At 38.4% G+C, this 23231-nt stretch overlaps 1 protein-coding gene across 1 annotated transcript in view; it reads right to left on the reverse strand.

The window, feature by feature from the left end:
* Positions 1–21154, reverse strand: part of peak1 (pseudopodium-enriched atypical kinase 1) — a 57536-nt gene extending 36382 nt beyond the window's left edge. The window contains exon 1 of the mRNA XM_065291465.2: positions 20953–21154. The gene's annotated coding sequence lies outside the window, so the exon portion shown is untranslated. The remainder of the gene's footprint in view (positions 1–20952) is intronic.
* Between the last annotated feature and the right edge of the window lie 2077 nt (positions 21155–23231).

Below are 23231 nucleotides of genomic sequence, written 5' to 3' on the forward strand. Positions count from 1 at the left end.
CGCGCTGGCGCGTCACAGGACCTGAGGAAATGTGCATATTTTTAATTTCTCTTGCCAAAAATGACAATTGTTTCTCTAGATAAGACCCTTATGTCTCGTTTGGGATTGTTTAGAGTCCTTTGAAACTGCAATTTTAAACTGCATTAAAACTGTTAAGTGTTGGGGTCTATTAAGAAGAGAAAAATCCTGGAATGTTTTCATCAAAAAAACATAATTTCTTTTTGACTGAATAAAGAAAGACATCAACATTTTGGATGACATGGTGGTGAGTAAATTATCTGGATTTTTTTATTATTAAGGAAATGGACTAATCCTTTAAAATGCATGCAGGTACTTAAATCTAAGATGTAAATGTAATATAATAGCTCAGTTTTGTTATTTAAAACCCCTTATTTAGTGCCAGTCACTAATGTTGTCAATGTTGCCAGTTGTCTTACTGAAGTTTATTGTATTTTTCTTTAAAAGCATCAGAGGATGTTGTTCATCAGCATGAAGCAAATGGACCTGTAGAATTATGCAGTGTTGCAGAAACACTATAAAATGTGATAAAGAGAAGGCCTTTTTTTGCCAATCCAAAGCAATCCAAGAAAACCAATTTATCAGTGTTACTCTGCCTCGGAGGAAAATAATCTGATTCATATTCATCAGTATTACACACGCATGCACGCACGCACGCACGCACGCACGCACGCACGCACACACACACACTTACCATTTTAATGTGAACAGCCTTGGAATAAGAACTGAATGACTAACCATATTACCCGCAATCAATGGAATAGTGATGCTTACTCGTTCACAGCAGCATGCACGTTCACTGCACTAGCATACGACTTATTGGAATTGACTCAACACCACTGGCAGGTCTTGCTGGGTTACCATGGAAACCAGAAAGCACATGCACACAAACCTGAAATGTGTTGCTGGCTCCAAAATAACTCTTCCTCACAACTTTGAGTCAAATGTGAATCTGCAATGAGCGAGATTTACCGCAACTTTAAGATCTTGAAAAAAAAATGTTTGACTGTTCCTGAGATCAGACACCCATCCCACATGCCAGCAAACATCAAATCAAAGATGCTTCAACCTTGGAGTCCATCCATACGCAATGAATCATAGGAGAACATTACATTTCAGCCTCCTGAACCCAAGAGTTATTCTAAAACAGGCAGCACCTGATAACATACGATTAATCTCCATTACGGTCTGTTATGAAGGCAAAACGAAGCCCACTGGCTAGAAACAATGCATGAATGAGCGCCTACAGAAACAAAGACACAGAGCAAGTACTTACAACATGATCGCTTCTGTGTTTCTAAACAAATTAGCTTAGGAAACCAGAGTCGATGGAAAGTAGAGAGAGAAAAAGGGAAAGACATTAGGGTAAGATCCATTAGGACATTAGTAGCTCTTTGTTCGGCCTGAAGTCTCTGTTTGCGTTTAAATGATGTTTAAGTGAATCCTCTGGACCAGGATGTTACTCAGTGACCATGGGGATCTTTAGCGTGATGTTCCTGGACAGCAGAAACCATTATCTGTCAGAGTAATGCAAAGTGCAGTACGGAGCTTTATGTTCCATCAATCTGCACTGAGAGCTGCTAGGATTCGGCTCCCTGTAGTCTAATTCAATCTGCTGCATCCAGAACCTCAGCAAAAGAAGTGCATTGTGGAATCTTAAAGGTTCACTCTGTGCTTGTGCATTACAAATCTTTCTCTCGAGACTTCAATGTTCTCTGAAGACCTCTAAAAAAAATCTCCCACAGCACAATACAAAATCCATTTAAAAAAAAGAAACACTAAGGCTTCAGTCACACCAAAAGCGCTTTAAACGCTTGCAAACGCAAGGCGCGACGCACTGCCTTTTTTAAAAAAAGAGCAGTGCGACGCGGCTTTTCATATTGCTAAGCAACCACCGAGTCAGCTGTCTTGTCAATCAAATATTGAAGCGTGAGCGCTCTTTTGCTGTTAACTGTCATATCAGCAGAAACTTTAAAAAGAGGACGCTTGCTCTGACCTTGTTTGAGGGTGAGAGGTGCACAAACACACAGGAGAGAGTGAGCGAGTGGTGTCCGGTTCTTCAAAGCAACTGTAAACTTCCCTCGCCACAACGTAAGGCCCGCCTCTCCCCTCATTCGATTGGACAATGGAAAGACACGAATGACGTCGGGCGCTTCTCCGCTCTCAGCGCTCCTTCAAAAACGCGTGCGCGGCAGGCGGCAAAAAAACGCAAGGCGCTCGGCGCGCATAAACAGCGCGCAAACGCGCCCTGCCCATAGAATATCATTCAAAAAAGGCGCCTGCAACTGCCATAAACGCTATTGGTGTGACTGGCCCCTAAAAACGTTTAATTTAAAATGTTCAAGTATCCCAACCAAAGCAGACTGTGGGGTCGGCTCACAACGGCAATATTTGGGTGTTAAGTTGCCCTGAGACGATGGTCAACACCCGATGGCTAATCAGTTCTGATTTGTGGCCGGTCAATCGGTGCATCTCTAATTGTGTAGGCTATTTAAGATATAATATGCATTGTATGTTGTATTTATGCATACAGTACATTAAAGTGCACCTATTTCCTTGCTAATAACAACGTTATCAGTCATTGAATGATGCGCCGGTTAGTTGTTGTGATATTTGTCCCGCCCATCCTCCACTGTGATTGGACAGCCGAGTGAGGGTGACATTGACGAGCTGATCTTTACCCAAAGTTGAATATATTTGAACTCTCAGCACTGAAAAAACGTTGAGCGCCCACGCTTAACATGGGAGTAACAAACATCGCGCGATTCTGCTTGCAATGCTTCTCAAAGAATTACGCTGAAATGGCGCTACATCCAAAAGCCAGATGGCGCTCTCGTGCAGAAACTCAATATGCGCTGCAAAAGTGTACCATTTACGCATGCAGTTCCTGGAAATGTGTAGCATTATTTATATCGCTGTTCTTCAAACACTTACAGGTATCTTGATGATAATAAAAAATATTTATAATGATTATGTTTGACAAGTGTTGCTTTTTCCAAATACATGTTATAAACGACTGAAACTGTGATTTTAGATTATTATTTTTTATAGATTTTAGCGATATAAATATTCCTGTAGACATTTCCTGGAATACCGTTTGTAATGCTACTTCTTCTGTGGCACAAAGGGGGGGAGTTTCTGCATGAGAGCGCCCCCTGGTTTTCGGATGTTCCGGGATTTCACCGTAATTCATTAAAATTAATTCATTGAGAAAACGCGCATTTGCACGATTAATTGTTACAGCCCTAATTATTAAGGAATTTCTAAATAGCTGTTGTACACAAAATAGTTGTGTATAATACCGCACTTGTGATTCAGAATTGATACCGGAAAGTTATTATGGTCTGTACCGCGAAATATCGTCACACCCCTAACGTTTAACCGTTGCATCTTTTTCTTATTTTTTTGATCAAAGATGTTTGTACTATAAGCAAACAGATCGACAAACTACATGGCTCCAGCTGTGCACGCGTCACTGATATAAACACAAGGTTTGTCTAAGCTTGCTTATGGTTCAGAAAACTTCACAACGATTAACAGCTTTACGTGCGGAAAGTGCTTTCTTTATTTGGCGGTGCAGCTACTTGCGTGCGCTTCAAGAAACCCGTGCACCAGAGACCTCTGCACTAGCAAAAATAAAAAATGCAAAAAATCTTTCAGGCCTTTGGGTACTTGATAGGGAAATCCTATTATACATTGCATGGCCCCTTTAACAAATTATCTCTGTGACCTCAAATAATATAAGCAGCTGCCAAGTCAAGTTTCTTGAACCCTCCTCATTTCTCAAATCATAGACCTGATCGGCCTTTTCATGAACCCTGAGGGAACAAAAGCATGTTCTCATGTTTAACAGAGTGGTGCAAGAGGAACAGGTTCAGCACAAATCATGCAGATTACTTGTTGTTTATAAGTATGCGTGTATCAAAAGGATGACAGATTCCCTCAGTGAGCTGAATAAAGGATCAAAGCTTGACTCTAATCACACAGTGAATAATAATGAGAAACCGAACTGCAGCTTACGGACAAATACCGGCATCCCTGCGGTGTGCATGCAGCTTCCATATGCATGCGTTACATAACCAACTCATCTTTACGACACAATAGCTTCATCTTTTAATGCCTCTCTCGTTTCATTCCTCTCTCCTAGCAGATCAATTCTTTGCATCGACCTACATGAGCCACACGAGCACGATCTAAAATAATTCAGACAGTTGAGGTTTACTGGAAAGCTACACACAAGCTTAGTGCAACTAGGACAGAAAATTCATAAATACAGCATCCAGATTACACACACACGCATATAAATAACAGAGAAGTAACTCATGCTAATAAATATTTATGGCTTAGTCGCTTTGGTTAAGCATCTGCCAAATGCATACACGTAAAAATAAATAATTTATTTTTCTTAAGATTAAAACGGTCCCAAAACACACAGTAATTTCTCACAAAATGTTTTATTTACAAATGGGTGATTCTCACGAAATTTGACTTATGAGGTGTCATGAAACATTTTGATAAAAAAGTAAATGCAAAGTAAGAGTATCAAAATAAGCAGCATACAGTTACAAACATCTCTTCATGCACTATTTTGCACACGATTTAAAATGACATCATACTAACCAATTATTTTTTTTTTTTCACATTTAAGGGGAAAATTTTCATTACCGCAACGTGTCCATGACTGGATTTGGGTTCTTGGGGACATGGAAATATTTATAATTAAAAAATCTAAAAAATAAAAAGCTTCAGAGCATGTTATAAACATCAAAGTAAAGAAACATGTGGTATTTGGTGATCATTAGTAAATGTAGAGACAATAATAAGGAATATAAATGTGTCCAAGACCAATTTTCTCTTCCTTCGCAACAATTTTCAATCATTGTTTAAGCCCTCAAGGAACTAACATTTTCAAAATTTGTTGGAAGGGACATAATTGATTGTGACACTCAAGATGGCTACCAGGAAAGCAGTTTTTATTTTTCTCTCCAGATAAAAGTTAAAATTTAGTTTGTTATAGTACCTAGACTTTGTAGTTCTCATTACAGAAACATGAGTTTGTAAATGCATATATTTAATGTAATATCATGTTGCGGTAATGATAATTTTTGATAATGAAAATCTAAAAAAATTTAAATAATTCAATAGGAAATATTTTTTAAATCCTCTAAAAATAATGGTTATAGTAAGTTCAGACCTTGATCTTTTATATGCAAAACAATAAAATAATTGGCTTCAAGGGCTTTTTAAAAATTCTGATGCTGGACACCTTCTAAATCTGGATTTCGTGAGAATCACCCAAATGCATTACTAAAAGTTACCATTTCTCAGTAATTGTCCATTAGAAGGACCATGTTTTGAGATTTTCAGCATCCTCATGTACAGCTGCAATAACAGGGCAATACGAAGAGGACTGGGTGAAGTCGGATGACTTTCAGGATTACGCTTGGACCCTGGGGGCCCCCAATGCCTGTGATCTTCCTGAACAAAGTAAGCCGGTCAAAGCAGCTGTCCTGAGGAAACACTGGGAGACAACTAACCAACACACATGCTCTCAACTCTCTGTCTGCAAGTTTCAAAGAGTAATCAATACCTGAACCATAACAAAAAGAGAAACCGAAAGAAGTACAGTCACAGAGTAACCGTGACTCAATTACTACTTCATATCAAAGTCAGTTTTTCATACAGGTCTCATTTTAAAAATGCAATTTTCATAATCCACAAGCTAGTTCACTTCACAAACAAAACATTGAATATAAAACTAATTTGACTTACTGTAAGCAAAGCCAGACACTTAGAATGAAGCTTGCGGTGTTTGAAAGCTATTTCCTTTTTTGTGTGCATCATAAAGTCACTGACCGTAAATGGTGTGAGGGTGGTCTGTGGGTGTGCTGTCAAAGGCCGAACCCGACAAAACACAAACAGACAGTATACTAACACAAACAGCAAACCCGGCCCCTTTTCAAAGCCTCAATGAGGCATGCATAGAAGAATTAAATGAAAAATGGTGCTTTATAATTCAGGTTCTGTTTAAAGGCCACAAATGTGCGGTTTGTTACCCTTGTGTGTCCGTGAGGGTTGATAACATTCGCATGCCGCGCCGCATTCCAACCATGCTACGACTAAACAGCGGCTACAGTGACAGAAACCAGAGGAATTCATCTCTGTCACCCACTCGAGTGTGTGCGAGTGGGGTCTATGCATGGACAAAAACAAAATTTGGCTCGTTTCTTTAACACTGGATGATTTTTATTAACCTCCCTCAGTTGCTCGGTCTGAGAACAGATGCTAAATAAATACAGATATCAGAGGTTTTCGGGTTCAGTCGGTGCGTTTATGTTCACAGGATGTGGCTTTGGGAAAACAGATCTCATTCCCGCATTCCTGTGTCACCATAATGGCATCACTATCGGCCAATCAGCATCCAGAACCGATTATGGCATTATGACCTTAAAATCTCCCTGGAGATAAACAGAAAGCAAGACTGAGATACACAAGTTGATATTTTCACATGTAGGGAAGTACCACAGCTAGATACCTAAACATCAAATGTACAATTCTATATAAGGTGTCTTGCACTGGGTTGTGAGTCACTGTTAACGCTTTATAAGGCTGCACTGCTAATATTTACACAACAGGGAGTTCAGAGAATATGTGTGTGTGCGCTTGTGAGTGTTTGTGAGTGAGATGTTCGTATGCAATTACACAAACCCCTGTTAGGGTAATTACTTCTTATGGGACTCATAAGATAGGGTGGAGGTTCTGACATCATTTCCTGTAGGGCTGAGGGACAAGAATCTCTGTAGGATAAATGAGCCCATATAATTAACAACTTTCAAAGGCTGAGACAAGAAACATTACACAAGTATGCAAGCTGCAAACATGTTTTAATCAGTGTTGCTATTCAGATAAATAAACAAATCCGTTATAAATACGTTAGTGTAATCATCGCATGAGATCATGTGTTACGTGGCTACCCGCTAAAACCAATAAAAATTAATATAATAATATTAATTTAATATATAAATACTTTATACGTCGTACATGAATTGTTAGCCAGAGAGAAAGGTCCAATAATGCAGTACATACTATAATATTAAGGGTGTAAGAAAATATCGACATATTTGAGTTTCGTATGCAACATCAATAATTTTTTATATAAAAATCATACAAGATTCATGGCAGTTGTTTTGTTCATATCCCAACCACTAGATAGCATTCTTCTTATCTCTAAACTTAAACAGTGACTGAAAGTACTAGCATAGGGGCACGCCACAAATAAGGTTTGCATATCGTTGTGTGTTCTCAATGAGAAAGTTTTTAACGTATCGCGAGATTCTGGCAATAGACAGGTCTGATAATTAGCTGAATACGCTAAATGATAATGCTTTGAGAGGGGTTCAATGGTTTTCATGCATTCTGACTTATTAACACAGTTTAAGAGTTGTTTCCTCATGCTAAACATAGGCAAAGTGTCAAAAAATAATCAAAAAATATTAATAAGATATTATTTATATTTAGGGCTGGGTATCGATTCAGATGTTCCAGATCGATTCGATTTCGATTCACAAGCTATCAAATCGATTCGAATCCGATTCTCGATTAAATTTTCGATTCTGGTTCTCAGGTAGGTTTTTATACTCGATTCTCGATTCAACTCAACGAATCTAGATTTAATACACATACTATATTAATAAAAAAGAACAGTGAACAGCAGTTTACAAGTGGATAATTAATAAAAAGAAATTAAAAGCCACAACACGTCTTGCTTGCAAAATCTAAAGTGCTTCCATTCCTCCGTTCAATGTTTGCGGAAATAAATATGAAAAAAAAATCGATTCTGCTCTTTGAGAATCGATTTTTAATCGACCACGTTTTAAAAATCGATTAATCGAAAAATCGATTTTTTTGCCCAGCCCTATTTATATTGGCAATGGCATATACTATTTGCACCTCAGCACACCACTGCGATACGCATATTGCTGTATGGACATTTGTGGTATTTATCCAATTTCAATATCTTGCTGCTATAATTGTAACAAAATTGATCAGTAAACTGTATCTTTTGGGCCTGAAAGATGAACGTACAGCTCAGAACCGTTTGTATAGCTGTTTGAATGTGTGAGATAACTGGGGAAGGCAATTATGCAACCTCGATGAGGAAGGCAATTATGCAACCTCGATGGGAAACTTTAGTATGAACTAAAGCCAAAACTTCAGCTCCAAAATATCAACATTAGCACAGCCTACACGGTCTTTCGACGCCAACCTCAAACCGCCTCCACTCTCTTTCCCTGTCTTTTTACAGTATATCTCTCTTTCCTTTGGTGTATCATATCTCCTTTACTATTCTGTTTGCCCGTGGGCTCTGTTTCTCTCCCTTTCGCACAATTGTTTGATAATGTCTTCCCTAACTTTCATCCTAAGGCGGTTTTGTAAAGATATGATGAGATTTTTTCATTTCAGTGAATGTATTCCAATTTTCTATTTTCTAACTCTCTTGCCAAGCCAAACACAGTTCAGGGAGGACTAAATTGATTCTGGAAACTTGATTTACCATTATAAAAGTCTCAAAAAGAGCCTGAAGTGACAGACATGTTTTTTGGAGCGCTGCACAGGCGAGGCTGAGACATTGTAGGAGGGGCAACCAAGGTGGGACCAACATGTGGGTCGGACAACGGTACTGGCAGAGCAGACTAGACCTTACGGACACAACCCACATGTGCATTGAGCCAATCCAAGCACTCCTGCAAATTCCTTTTCCATGAGAACAAGGACGAACCAGCGCCATGACAATTAGGGCAAATCGGGGCAGTCTGTCTAGAGGAAACATGTTTTTGATATAACGATTCCCGTGGGTATCACTTAAACAGAAATACACAGTCATCACAATGTTAAAGATGTCTTAATTATGACATCATGTATGACATCACTCTCTATTAATAAGTTTACTATTCCCACTGTGGATTATCAGATCATAAATCCTGCCAGTAAATCATATTTAGGTCCTGACTGAGGTGCTATGACAAGCAGATGGTGTGAGCTTTCCATCGACACACATGCACACACAAACAGATCCCGGGCCAGAAGGTAAAACACTCCTGTTTGACTCAAGAGATTCAAAGCAACTTCAAATGAAAACACATCACTGTTTAAAAATGTGTTTTTTTTCCAAAATGATTTTTGCAGACCCTGCCAGGATTAGCTGCTATCTCCTCAAACAAGCCCTCAGCTAACTGGTACCTTGTTGCTATGGGAACTGCTGATGTTGTTATGATGATGCCAAATTGACTGAAACTCAACTGCATATCACATGTGTCCACTGCAGATCCCCTTTCAGCATTTCAAATTCAATCAGAAATCTGTACGTTAAGTAATGGATAATGTATAGGCAGCAGGCTGTTATCGCAGAAATAAGCCCAGACAGTGTGTTCAAGGGCTTATTTCACGATAACAACAGGCTGCCTGTACATTATCCTGCTTATTACACGGCAATTAACCTCATAAGTAAGGTAAGGAACATTGAATATTGAATTCAAAATTCATTTTTAACAAATGCAGACCTTCCACGAGGAAAAACTATTTAGATTCGATTTTAATATAAGAATATAAGAAATGTCATATATATTATTAAAATACATTTATATTACATTTTTGTGATATATTAAACTGTACATGTCAAAATGATTTGCAGCATCCAGGACAGGTTACAAATGTGTTACTTTTAATTTTGAGCGGTTGTTATAACAAACCTGCAAATGTCACAACTGGCTAATCAGAACAAAGCATTCCAACAAGCTAAGGGTGGGCAATGACCAAAATTGTATTTCACGATAGGATTCATTTTATGATAACAATATGCATCAGGGTAGAGGTTTTTATCTTTTAATAGGGGTTTTATGTTATTTAAATATTAAATGCAATAGAATTTTCATAATTCTCACAAAAAACTTATACAAGTATAAAAAGTAGATATATATAAAAAAAAAAACTTAAGCTCACTGAAGATAAACAGTAAGTGATGTACATTATTTACCTTATTAAGTCAAGAGAGAGATTTCACAAAAACATAAGTAACAGACAGGAGCAAAATTTGGTAACTTCCCCTTTAAGACCAAAGTCCGGATCCAATATACTGTTGCACATGCAGTTTCCCTTTTCAGCTGTTACTTTTAAGCCCTAAATTGTCATGTTTATGAGGATACTTGCAAAGACGGGAATTATTACGCATGTGTATTTAAGGCAAATAAAGGGTCAAAAATGCTCACAAGCTCAATGAGAAGCGGATGCGCAACTTGCGCACTCCTCTCACACAAAAACAGCGCACGCATTTAGCACTGTTGTTTGTGTTTCAATGGCTTAAATCACTTGTTTTAAGACTGCGGTGCTTAAATACATGTACAAGTGTTAAGTTTTCGTGACCACGTGCACAGCATTAATGTGACTTGGTCACGTAACCTCGATAGAGACAGACGATTGTCCCAAATCTCTACCGGTTGACAAATTTCTACTGGTTTATCATATCTACCGGTTTATCACCAACCCCTAACACTAACAAGCTAAGAATAAAGTCAAATATGGTCATACATCGATTATGTCAAACCCAACGGGTTCTCGAGTGTCTTAAACATAACTATGACAACTAGTCATAAGACACACATGAATCAATGAGATTCATTTTAAATGAGCCGCCATTTTAAAATGTTTACAATACTAAGCTAATACAAATACTAAGCTAATACTAATACTAATGTATTAATTACTAAACAAACTAGAAATATTTATAATTTTTGCTCAAGCGATTCGCTTCAGAAGATATATAAAAAAGCATTTGGCTTACATTAACAAGGTGGTTCAATGGTATTTCATGCATTCTGACTTATTTACACAGTTTAAAAGTTGTTTCCTCATGTTAAACATAGGCAAAGTGTCCACAAAGCAGTTGGAGGTATTACAGAGTATTTCTGTGCCGAATGCACTTTGACAGGGTTCGTACAAGTTTCTGAAAGTTTTTTTCGTTTACGGGCCCAGCTGACGTTTCACAGGTTTCTTTACGCATCACTTATTTTTATTGGCACCTCCCCCGGAAAACCCCACCCACCCGTCAATCAGCGGGAGACACTAGAACTTACAAACATCACTTAACGTGATAGCTTTGTTTAATATAAAGACTCAACAATGGCATGAATGAAGAAGTGTGTTTAAGGATGTAAGGAGAAGAAAGGCAGCATTATGGAAACAATGTATGGATATAGTTTAATCGGGTAGCAGCAGAATTTTGAATGTGTTTTTGTTTAACGCTAGATTTCTCAACCTGGTCATGAGTTGCATGTGGTAAGTAAGACTTTTGTGTTACTTTGGAAATAGGCGCGTAAATGCATATTATATAAATGACACACACATGTAGTTAATCATAAATTAAACAGTGTTGTATAAAGTGTTGCATGGCTCCTCCCGCGCTAGTAATTCCTTCTTAATTTGTTCGTAAAAAATTTGGTAAAGCTAATCTGTCTTTTATAAATCTGATTAAACTGTAGACTCTTCGGAGATATAATACTACTCTATAGGTATAGGTACTCCAAATTAACATCAGAATTGCAGAAACAGTTTGTGTTATGGGAGTTTTAATGATGCGCGTATGCACTTTTCTGAGCTTTAAGACGATGGGCCACCATTCATTATCATTACAAAGCTAAAAAGAGCCAGGATATTATTTAATATAACTCTGATTGTGTTCAGCTAAAGAAAGAAAGTCATATACACCTGGGATTAGTGCACATTAATCATACTGTATCATACTATACAGGACACAGTAAGACGTCATGTGCAATTGTAGAAATATGTCATCCTGAAAAAATGTGACCCCGCCTGCCCCGTAAAAACCAGCTTAAGTAATTTTTGTAATTTACGGTTTTCTTTTTAAAATCATCCTACATAATGTAAAGACATTCTGTGAAAATATAACCTTGATATCTTGAATATTGACGGAGTAAGGGCAAAGATTGAAATCCAACTTTTGATTATAAGACTTTAGGCTGGAGGGTCACAAGGTTCATGATATCTTAGTATAGATACTGATTGACATTATATAGTATTAGACATCCAATAAAATGAATATGAACAGGCAGCTGTTTGTTACAGCTTTGGCCATCACATCAATGAGAGGTTTCTGACTTCTGTAACGAAACCGAGTTAAGGCTGATATATACCTCTGCGTTCAACTTAATGTGCAGAACCAAAATACTGCTCTGCGCTACTACGTGCAATAAAGCTTCATTAAACTTGAACATGAACTTACGAGAGAGTCAGAGGCCTGTGGAAGGGGCACAGGGATATATAAGAGGTGTATATTTAAACCTGTCTGGCTGAAACTAGAGATTATGTGTGTCTCATACCAAACACCTGGAGCAAAATGCTCCCATAACTCTGTCTGTCCGTCTGTCACCAGCTGCATATCACAGACTTCCCACAACAAACACTTTTCTTCTCGATGTGCATGTGTGAGTCACACACGCGCCACCTGTTATTTTTACAAACACACTAATGGCCTTGTCACACGCCGCACCATACAGAGGTGAACTACCGGCATCAGTTTCAGGCCAGCAACATACCTGACGCAAGTACAAGAACATCTGACCAATGCACGATTTGACACGTTCTTGTGTTGTGTTATGAATTGGCTACATTACACAACATCATGTGAAACCCAGCTTGTGTAGTAACTTAAGACGTGTCTGTGTTCACATATGTGTGTTTATGTGTATTATGTTTTGGCCTTTATGCAATCAAATGCTCTTTATTGCTGTTTGTAAAATGTAGGCTCTTGAAATCCCCAAAAAAAAAAAAAAAATGTAGGCTCACCTCAGGAATTTAGACTCAAGAATTCAAAATTAAATCTCATAATATCAAATCTATTATTTACTTCTTCTATGGCCAAATGCATAAACATTGCTGCTAAGTTTAGTCTATGTCTTAGGAACTATTCTGACTAACTAGTTAAAAAGGATGACTAGTCTTGTAGAAAAAATGTTATGACTAAACTGTGTCCCAATTTGCAGCATCCAAAGTTCACAAAGAGAACTAAAATAAGCCTTTGGAGGATCCATAATTTATGTCACCTGCTGTCTGCGGCCACCACGCCTGTCAGCAGGATTAATAATCGCGATTAATCGTTTGCGCTACGTTGACGTAGATGAAACTAACCGACAGTTTATCTAATAATCAACATTAGAATTTAACACAACATACACAGAATATGGATGTTCATATTGATCATTTAACCGTTAACCAAAGGTAAAAGTTTATGACCGATTAACAATACCAGTTAAAAGAAAAAAAAAATGTTAACGCACGGTGCATGTTGTCATGAGCCGACAGACATTTTGCCACTTTTCTATCTTTAATTTGTGAATGTCATGTAAATATCACAAATTATTGCTGCCCTGATGGTGCGATAAAGTAATCAAATCATTTGTGTGCGTGTTTGAATATGGTTTGAAAGCTGAACGAAAACACGCGCGTGTGCGCGCAAGATGACACATTCTGTCTCCGTCTCACGCACATTTGGACAGACCTTCGTTGATGGCCTCTGACCCTGACCGTTAACATCTCTCTTTTTACACAAACGGAAAAAGACGACGCAAACACAAAACTTTTTGAAATGCGTCATGCTTTAGAAATGGCCACTGTGGTAGATGAAAAAGAGACAATCTGCCAATTTTGGATACTATTCTTCTGGACTGATCGCGTGCTATGTGATAATGTAATGTTGCGTGAATATCCGATAATATATAAATACTGGTTCTGTTGTTGATCTCTCGCTGCTGTTTGCACGTTCAAATTAAATAAAATGTTTTGTTTTTACCAGGTCACAGACAACCGTCAACTGTATTTTTACTCAATGCCAATTTAATATTAAAATATAAGTTAACGGTTAATGTTCGGTTTATAAGCTGCGGTTGTCGGTCGGGAAAATTAACTGATATGAAAATCCCTAACACAGAATATTATTAATACAAAACATAATTAATAATACTAAAACGGTTTTACAGGCGCAATGAATCTCGGGGTAGCGTAGGCTTTACAAGGATCCATTTGTTCTATCCTTAGCAGCGTGGAAATATAAGGACGCATTTTGAGCAGCCTTTCGAACTGGGAGAGCCTTACTAGACTTCAGTCACGCGGCTGTCACGCAATCGGTCTAAGAATACATCCTTCGAAGGTCGCAGCCTTCTAATTTGGACACAGCTTAAAGGAGTAGTCTACCCTTTTGCCATATTAAACTATGTTATTACCTCAACTTAGACGAATTAATACATATCTATCCTTTTTCAATGCGTGCACTGTACAGCGCGTTGTGAATGTGTTAGCATTTAGCCTAGCCCCATTCATTCCTATGGTACCAAACAGGGAAGCCACCAAACACTTCCGTGTTTTCCCTATTTAAAGACTGTTACATGAGGAGTTATACCAATAAGTTTGGTGCCACAAAATAAAACTTTTTTTGGTACCATAGGAATGAATGGGGCTAGGCTAAATGCTTACACATTCACAACGCGCTGTACAGTGCATGCATTGAAAAAAGATATGTATGTATTAATTCGTCTAGGTTGAGGTAATAACATAGTTTAATATGGCAAAAGGGTAGACTATTCCTTTAAGCCATTAGTTTATGCAACCAAGCCACTGGTATAAAACTGTGAAACACAACATATTAAACAAGATCTACCACTGAGAAAGATAAATTAAGGGTGATTTATAGTTCTGCGTAGGACGCGAGTAGCTCTGCATAACCTGATGTGTGCACCTCTTCAAAAATGTAACAACGCTTCTGTTCTATGTAGACCACAAGCACTGTGATTGGTCCACAAGAACCCCTCCCATCAGGTAAAAAAAAAAATCGGTGTTGCATGTGCTCATGGATTTCTGCTTGCGACTGTAAAAACAAAGGTGGACCAAGTTGAGGAGTGATATGTAACTCTAGCTGCAACAAAAGTCACTTTCTTTGTACCTCCATCACTGCTGATTAGTGCTGCCACTAACGACTAATTTTCTAACGACTAATCTTTCGACTAATTTTTCGAATAGTCGACTATTCTAAACGACTAATTAAAAAAAACTCAAGTGTTTGTTATTTCATTGTCCATTTTATTTTGAACTCACCGGTGTCATAAACAATATGAATAACTTAAATGTTACCAAATAAAAAATTACAATGTAAACAATATAAATAATAATAAAAACTTCCAGTGCAAAGTAGATGCTTAACAGAAATATGAAATGTTTCACTACTACTCTTTGATCTTATATTGCATTTTAACACAACTGAATGCTATTTTACATATTATCTGTTCTGTTGTAGCCTATAAAATAGTGACTAAACATGACCCATCACCTCGTTTTTTATCCAACCAGCTGTTCCTTTAACTGCTGCTAAAACCCTGATTTAGATATGCAAAAATCACCATACATTTACATTGTAGCTTTACTGCTGTTGCTCTTCTCATAATTGTTGTTGTGTTTTGAGCCATTTCTTGATTTTAAATGCGAGTGATATAGCGCAGACAATTCGGTGCAAATTCAGAAATATAAGAGAATACACTGTTGTTGTTGCATAGACTACAGAACACGGCATACAGCATCATAGGGAGTGAGAAAGCTCGCACACAGACTCACACTACTGCTAATCTTTCTTCAAGTCATGTTAACTCGATCAGTCGTCTTTGTCAGAGACATCTGTGAATGTTGACGTTTACGCAAAAAAGAAAGTACATTAAAAACACTGCCACCTTTTCACTGTCACGTAAGAGAGAGGCGCGCGCTATTGAGGCGCTGCAAGCAACATGAGTGAGAGAGAGCGAGAGAGCGAGAGAGAGAGAGAGAGAGAGAGAGAGAGAGAGAGAGAGAGAGAGAGACCCGCTGAACACTCGCAACAATGAATTGAGCCGTTTAAAATAGTAAAATAAAAATGTAAATGGGAATCATTAAAAATCTATTTGTTGCGTCCAGTGTTGATTCCGTGGCGGAATCACGAGCAAACACTGATAGCCTTTAACATCCAAATACAGAGTCATTGTACTTCTCAAAAGAGTTAATAAAACAGTACTGACTAGCTCACCGTTTCATTAATAATCATATAACAGTTACTTACGTTGTCCTATTCTCTGCGGGTGTTTCGTCAATAACTCCCAAGTGTTTTCGTTTGAGATGCTCGTGCATTGTCGTTGTGCTCCCGTGATAAGCCGGCGACGTTTGGCACGGTGTAACAGACCACTCTTTTATCACAACTTGGCTTAAAATACTTTCATACTTCGGAAGCTTTCCGACTCATAATTCCATAGACTCGCCTGCCACCGCCAATTTTTCAAAATTAAAGCAGTGAAGGAAGGAGGAGAGGGAAGAAAGATGATAGCGTAGCAGATTAACCAGCAGGGCGCGCACAGCGCACAGACTGGTGTGGAGGTGAATTACATTGAGCCATTTGAGACAGGAGACAGAATTACAGTGGGCCGTTTGAGACGGAAAAAAATAAATATGCGACTCCTCGACTAAAAAAATTGCCGTCGACAAATTTTCATCGTCGATTACGTCGACTACGTCGACTATTCGCGGCAGCACTACTGCTGATGCTTCTCTAACAACATACACAACAAGCTGTTGCTTCTTTGGCTTTTGCCTTGATACTGTACAGTGTTTCCCACAGATCTGAAATTTACTTGTGGTGGTAGCTGGTGAAAAGGGCAATCATTATTATCCACCGACAAAAAATGGTCTACTATACATGTAACAAAGAACTAATAATGTGTGACACAACACAATACTTTGATTTATAAAACATTCATATTAATTTCACATTATAGTTCATTAATCTAACCACCCCAAACTTTTTTTGCCATAAACAAAGCTGACACTGTTTGTCAAAGCACCACGAAAACACTTTGTTTTTGCACTGATATATGAAGCAATTTGATGACCCCTTTTATCAAACTCAATTATATACAATAGGGCTGGACCAGAAAATTCGAATATTCGAATATTCGTTCGGTGGGTTGACATTCGATTTTCAGTTTTGAGATTCGAATATATATATAAATATTTTTCAGCGTTAATGCAGAGCTTTTGCCAAGCAGGAAGTGCGCTTCACACTCCCGCTCTGTAGGTGGCGCAGAGAGACCAACATCCATAGCCAACAGCCATCAAACTCCACCAGTAGAAGAAGAGATCGCCTCGAACGGAAAGCGCGCTTCCTGCTTTGGCATTCACGCTAATAGTGTTGTAAATAACGTTCAGTTTCTTGCAAAAACTGATTGATTTGCTTCACAATACGTCAATATGTCACACGGAGATATGGGGGATTACTTTTGTATTGGATATATATGCTTTAGCTCTTAAAGTGTGCGGATCGGTTGACTTGCATGACGGAGCACTGGGGTTTCTGCAAAATATCTTCATTATTGTTCTGATGAAAAAAACATATTGGATGGTGTAAGTGTTATAATAAATAAACTTAATTTTGAAAGTATGCTACCATTTTATTACAGTTTGTTGAACTTCGTTCATTTATTTTCGTTGTTTTATTTAAATAGCCTACCCTACGTTGTCAGTAATTACTGTGCTGCTAATTTCTGATACGGGAATGTTTGTTTGTTAGACAAATGTTGTTAGAAAATAGGCTACCTTATTAAAAGTATTGGTCTTGTGTTTTGTTTCACTAATGCTGTTCTCGCATGACGCATGACAGGCACGCCGCTTCCGGCTTGTGCTGTTCTGTAGTATTTTTAAAGTTTATTAATTCTAGAAGTGTCACATGTCCATATTGCACGAAAAAAATGCACTACACTCCCTTGAGTTCCCAGCAACACATCCGCCACATAATAAAACTGTGGATAGACAGACACACACATACACACACACACAGATTCCTGCCTTTATTAAAGAGAAAAAAATATGTTCAGCCCCTCCTTCCGAAGCTTCGAATATTCGATTTTATTTCTACTAGAGCTTCGAAGCTCAAAAAATGGTATTCGGAACAGCCCTAATATACAATACTATGTATACTATAGCCTATATAGATAGTGCAGGTCTATAGATTATAAATGTGACTGATGTTATAATGTTAATAACTTCTATAAGATAGGCACTTTTACTGCTTCTGCTTTCTATTTCTCTTTTGCCGATTAAAAAAAGCTTAATCCACTAATTATTTCAGATTTAAAAGTCTACTTGCTGTCCCGATGACAGACTTTACATTACAGCTTTGCGTTTTTTATATCCTGAGTCAGCTAGAGCTTTGCTCATTCAGTATTAATAGTAAGATTATTAAAAAATGGGATTAAGAAAATGAAGCGGCGCGTGGTCGTGACAAGAGCCAGGAGGCACGCTAAAACAGCACTCGAGCTTTAGCGCGGTAGCGCTCACGGCCGTTCTCCGATCGACTCGGGTTTTAACCACAATATTAATCAGACTTGGGACCCGAAGTAATGAACTAGGACCGACCCGGACCCATCTGACAGTTTAAAATTTAAACCCGGAACCGTACGGGTCCCGCGTCCTCAGTGAAGAAAGACCTCTAATGGTAAAACTCTGCTCAAGTTCAGAAACATGAAAGGATACAATGTGACACTGAGGTTGCTTCGCGTCGCGCCCAATTCATTGAGAAACAGAGAGCACGTGAACGGACACTCAACCGGAGAGACACAACGTGCTTGCACGCAAAATGAAGCCAACTTAGATGCTATAAACACATATGCACATAAGCATATGCGACCATTTTGGTCGCAGTGTGTTCCCTGGCTGCTCCGTATGTGCTGCTGCAGTTGATCCAGTTTGCCGCGCTGGATGATGAGTTTATGACGCGTGCATCATCTTCACGGTCACCCGACCCCCACCTCTCTCTCGCGCTCTCTCTCTCGAGCTCTCTCTCTCGCGCTCTCTCTCTCACGCTCTCTCTCTCGCGCTCTCTCTTTCGCGCGCTCTCTCTCTCTCTCTCGCCAAAACATGGGTCATCCAGTCGAGTTCAGAAAATACGGAAATTCGTAAAGTGATTTTTTTTACCTGGGCGGGTCGCAATTTACCTGGGCACAGCGCCCAAGTAGAGCCTATGTATGGGAAACACTGCTGTAACATGCCCGTGGCATGCCTACTAGCAATATGCATGTGTAAGTGCACATTGACGCAAACAACAACGCAGAAATTATAAATACATGGCGATGTGTAGCCTACCCTACAGCATAGAGAGGCTACGGCATAAGTATAGTTAGCACTTTACGTTTACTAAATAATGTGTTGGTTGACTGTTACATTGTGCATTATCCCCATAACCTGTTTGATATGCCTGACTTATCAAACGTCAATGCAAGCGACTTCCACTAAAGAGTCCTTTAAATTAGCTTGAGTCGAGATCAAGGCTAAGCATGTCTATTTAATCCTTTGCTTAACAACCTTGTTCTCACGTCCTGATCTGATGCAGTGTCTTCCCTCTAAAGTATAATCACACATGTGCATGCACCCCCCCAGCTCCCCTCAGTGCTGAATCACACCTGTTCCCTACGGCTCAAATCCTTTCTACAACCAAAATACAACCTTTTGACAACTATTCACCAAAACAATAAAAGTGGCTAGAGACCAGAAAATCCTGGAAAAGTAAAACAGTCCTGGAATGGACACATCACAAAGCTTTGCCACCCCTATAAATTACTAACGTTACTGCTAATACGGTAAAATTGGGATAAATTGGAATAAGCCATGAAACAAAATCACAAGTTTTTAAAAGGTTTTTGAAAATCATGTGTGTGTGTGTTATATTATATTATTTAACAGTAGCAATAGTAACTGTTGCAACTATGGGGAAAATTATGGTTACCGTGGTATGGTTAAAGGGGTAGTACACCCAAAAATGAAAATGCTGTCATCCTCTACTCACTCTCATGTTGTTACAAACCTGTATACATTTCTTTGTTTTGATCAAAACAAAGGAAGATATTTTGATGGATTGTTTGTAACCAAACCGATCATTAGCCCCATTCACTTCCATAGTATTATTTTTTTCTAACTATGGATGTCAATAGGGCTTCTGAATGGTTTGGCTATAAACATTCCTCAAAATATCTTTCCTTCTGTTTATCAGGACAAATAAATGTATACAAATTTTTAACAACATATGATTGAGTAAATGATGACAGAATATTCATTTTTGGGTGGACTATCCCTTTAAGGGTTCAAAATCTAAAGAAAAGATGAAGCCCCAAAGATTTCAGCTTCCCACGCACATATAGTTGTTAAAATATGAAGTACACAAGTGCAAACACGTGGGTTCATACCTGATTTGATAATGAAAATATGCCGAACAGTACATAATGGTACATTCCTATCACAATGACAACTGAGAAATCATGCTTATAGACTCAAATCTTTACCCGTGTTTATAAAACCTAAAACATTTCAGTCACTGAAAGAGTATGAACTGGTCATAAACACATTTACACCCCAAAAACAAGCATCTCACATTTTGACACTGAGGAATTCTCCAGAACCGGCGTCAGTTCTCCTCAGGTTTTACCTCAGTGAGTTTACAGTAAAACTGACACTTATCTTCTCACGGACATGATTTAACACAAATAACACTTTTATCTTTCCACATACCAAGTGCGTCTGAACCGCTACAAACGAAAACGAGTCAGAAAACAACCCGTTCTGACCCGTTTAACCATTACACCACCACAGCGCGAGCTTTACTGTGCGCCGAGGGCCTTTCTATCACAATCAACTTCTTAAACTGTCAATAAACTGACGAAGAAATCAAAGCCGCGCGTCTCGGTCGCGCGTCTCTCGCGTTTGGCGGCTTTTACCTTCAAATGCGCCATTCTCACGAGCTGATGCGTTTCGCGAAGCGCCGCGTGGATCTTTCAGTGAAACTCTGTACGAACTTTCCGTACTCACCCTCAGCGAACGACACCGCTCTCCTCACGAACCCACGCGTGTCGTCATAATCCCGGTACCGAGGAACTGCCGTCAAAATGACCGCTGGATCTGACAGATATTTAGATTAGGAGAAATGTGTGATCACACGTCGATGATACGCCGTTCCGTTAACGGCTAGAGCCCTTCTGTACGGGGACGCGCAGAGGGCAGGGCGCTATGGACGCGCACTTCGTGTCGGAATGTCGGAAACGCGCCTTGCTCCCATTTAGATTTTCTGTGCCGTTTCACTTGAGAAATATTTGAATAATAAACAAATAAACCGCGTATTGTCTGAGATGAACAACAGAGGTTACGTTGAACATGTACTTCATTTATGGGGAAATGTTATAATATTTCCTTATAAAAATAACTATGGAAAAATTAAATATGTTATAAATTATATAATTGTCGGATTTGGGCATATAATGTGAAATACACTGCAAATTAAACAAAACTTTGTAATAAAAATTCCTATCTGTAATAACTGGGCCGTTAGAAAGTTTAGGTAAAATCCCTAACCCCGCCCACGAGTTGCTGTCACACGTCGCCTTAGCCACGCCCATCCGCAGATGTAAATAAATAAATCAGTAAAATACCGTAGAGTTGCCTATTTAATATAAGCAAACAATATTTTATTGTTTTTTTTAACAAAGTACGCAGCAGATATAGTCAAATAATTGATATTATTATTATTATACATATATAGATTTTCATGTGACGTCATTTTACAGATAGATGTTAAAACAGTGATACCTAAAAAAAGTTTATGATATAATATGATATAGAGTTAGTTTGTTACATCTAAATAATTTTACAATATTAAGCTGAATCTATGAGTTGAATGTATATGAACCCATAAAATACTGCTGGGTTAACATGGAAAATACTTTTTGACTGAAGATTCTCATATGAAAGGCACAAACTAACCCTTTATGACCTTTGTACAATAACATAGTTATTTATATATTTTACATAAGCAGATGCACATAAATAACCACCATGTCAATATTAAGTTAATGTGTTTCTGACCATGACCCTGAATAATTTATAACGATAAATAATTTAAAAGAATAACATAAGTAGACTGCCATATTCCTCCCTGACAAGCCTAAGCTCAGCTAATTCAGAGAAAGTGATGTTGAGCTCATCGGCTGTGGGTTATTGGTTCGTGTGACTCTATTGTTTGTGGGTTCAGGGTGGATGCATAGACTTGAACAGGAAAGTACCAAATCTCATGACTCACACACCACATGCTAAAGCTGATGGATCTCCTCTTCTCTCTGCTTCTCTTCTTTCTTCATTTTTCTCCTCTCATCCCCGACTCTCCATATGAGGAAATGAAAAACATCTTGAGGGCAGAAGGAATCCCATTTTGTGATTATGAGTTCTTGCATTCAGCTGGACCCTGAACACAGTCACGGCAGCTCTCTCTCTCTCTCTCTCTAAAGCTCTCTTGTCATCGCTTAGCAGCGAGTATAAGAAAGAGACAGAGATCTATTCAGAATTTCGTGAGGAACAAACTAAAACTCGTTAAAATCTCTTTTTTGCTTCATATCCTGGCACCAAATTGGTTAAGACAAGAACCAATATGCTTTGGTATCAGTGACATCAAATCAGGTGTGATGTACCTCGATGCGCCTTGATGTCTGAATTTATGTGAATAATATTCGAGTCCTTTTTTGTTTTGTTTATAAATCATGACAGCACCTGGTCACTACGTTTCAATTGAATTTATGCCTTATCTGTTTGTGATCCACAAAAGACAAACATATTAAAGGGGAAATATCATTAAAAATCTAACTTTTCCATGTTTAAGTGCTATAATTGGGCCTCCAGTGCTTTTATCAACATAGAAAATGTGAGAAAGATCAACACAATAACTTAGTTTCAGTAAAACATTCCATGCAAGCATGTGAAAAATTAGGTCATTGAAATGTGTCTCCCCTTGTGATGTCAGAAGGGAATCTTATTATATATGCCATTTAGTGCAGAGATCAGCTTTTAACCAATGACCCGATTGTGATTTTTAGTTTTACTGTTCCTTTAAGATTTTGTACTTTCTTTTTCATAACTCATTCAAGTATTACTCATCACACCCATGTGCTTTCTATTTGAGCGCTCGCTGAAGGACAGGAAGTGAGTTCATCTGACCTCTGTGCCATAGAAACTGACGGCATTCCTGACAGATGACAGGAAGTCCCGCTGTCTGACAGGAAATGGACATGACAACGGAAAGGAAATTACACACGTCCCACAGT

Source organism: Paramisgurnus dabryanus, chromosome 23 (genome assembly GCF_030506205.2).
Source record: "Paramisgurnus dabryanus chromosome 23, PD_genome_1.1, whole genome shotgun sequence".
Classification (NCBI taxonomy): domain Eukaryota; kingdom Metazoa; phylum Chordata; class Actinopteri; order Cypriniformes; family Cobitidae; genus Paramisgurnus; species Paramisgurnus dabryanus.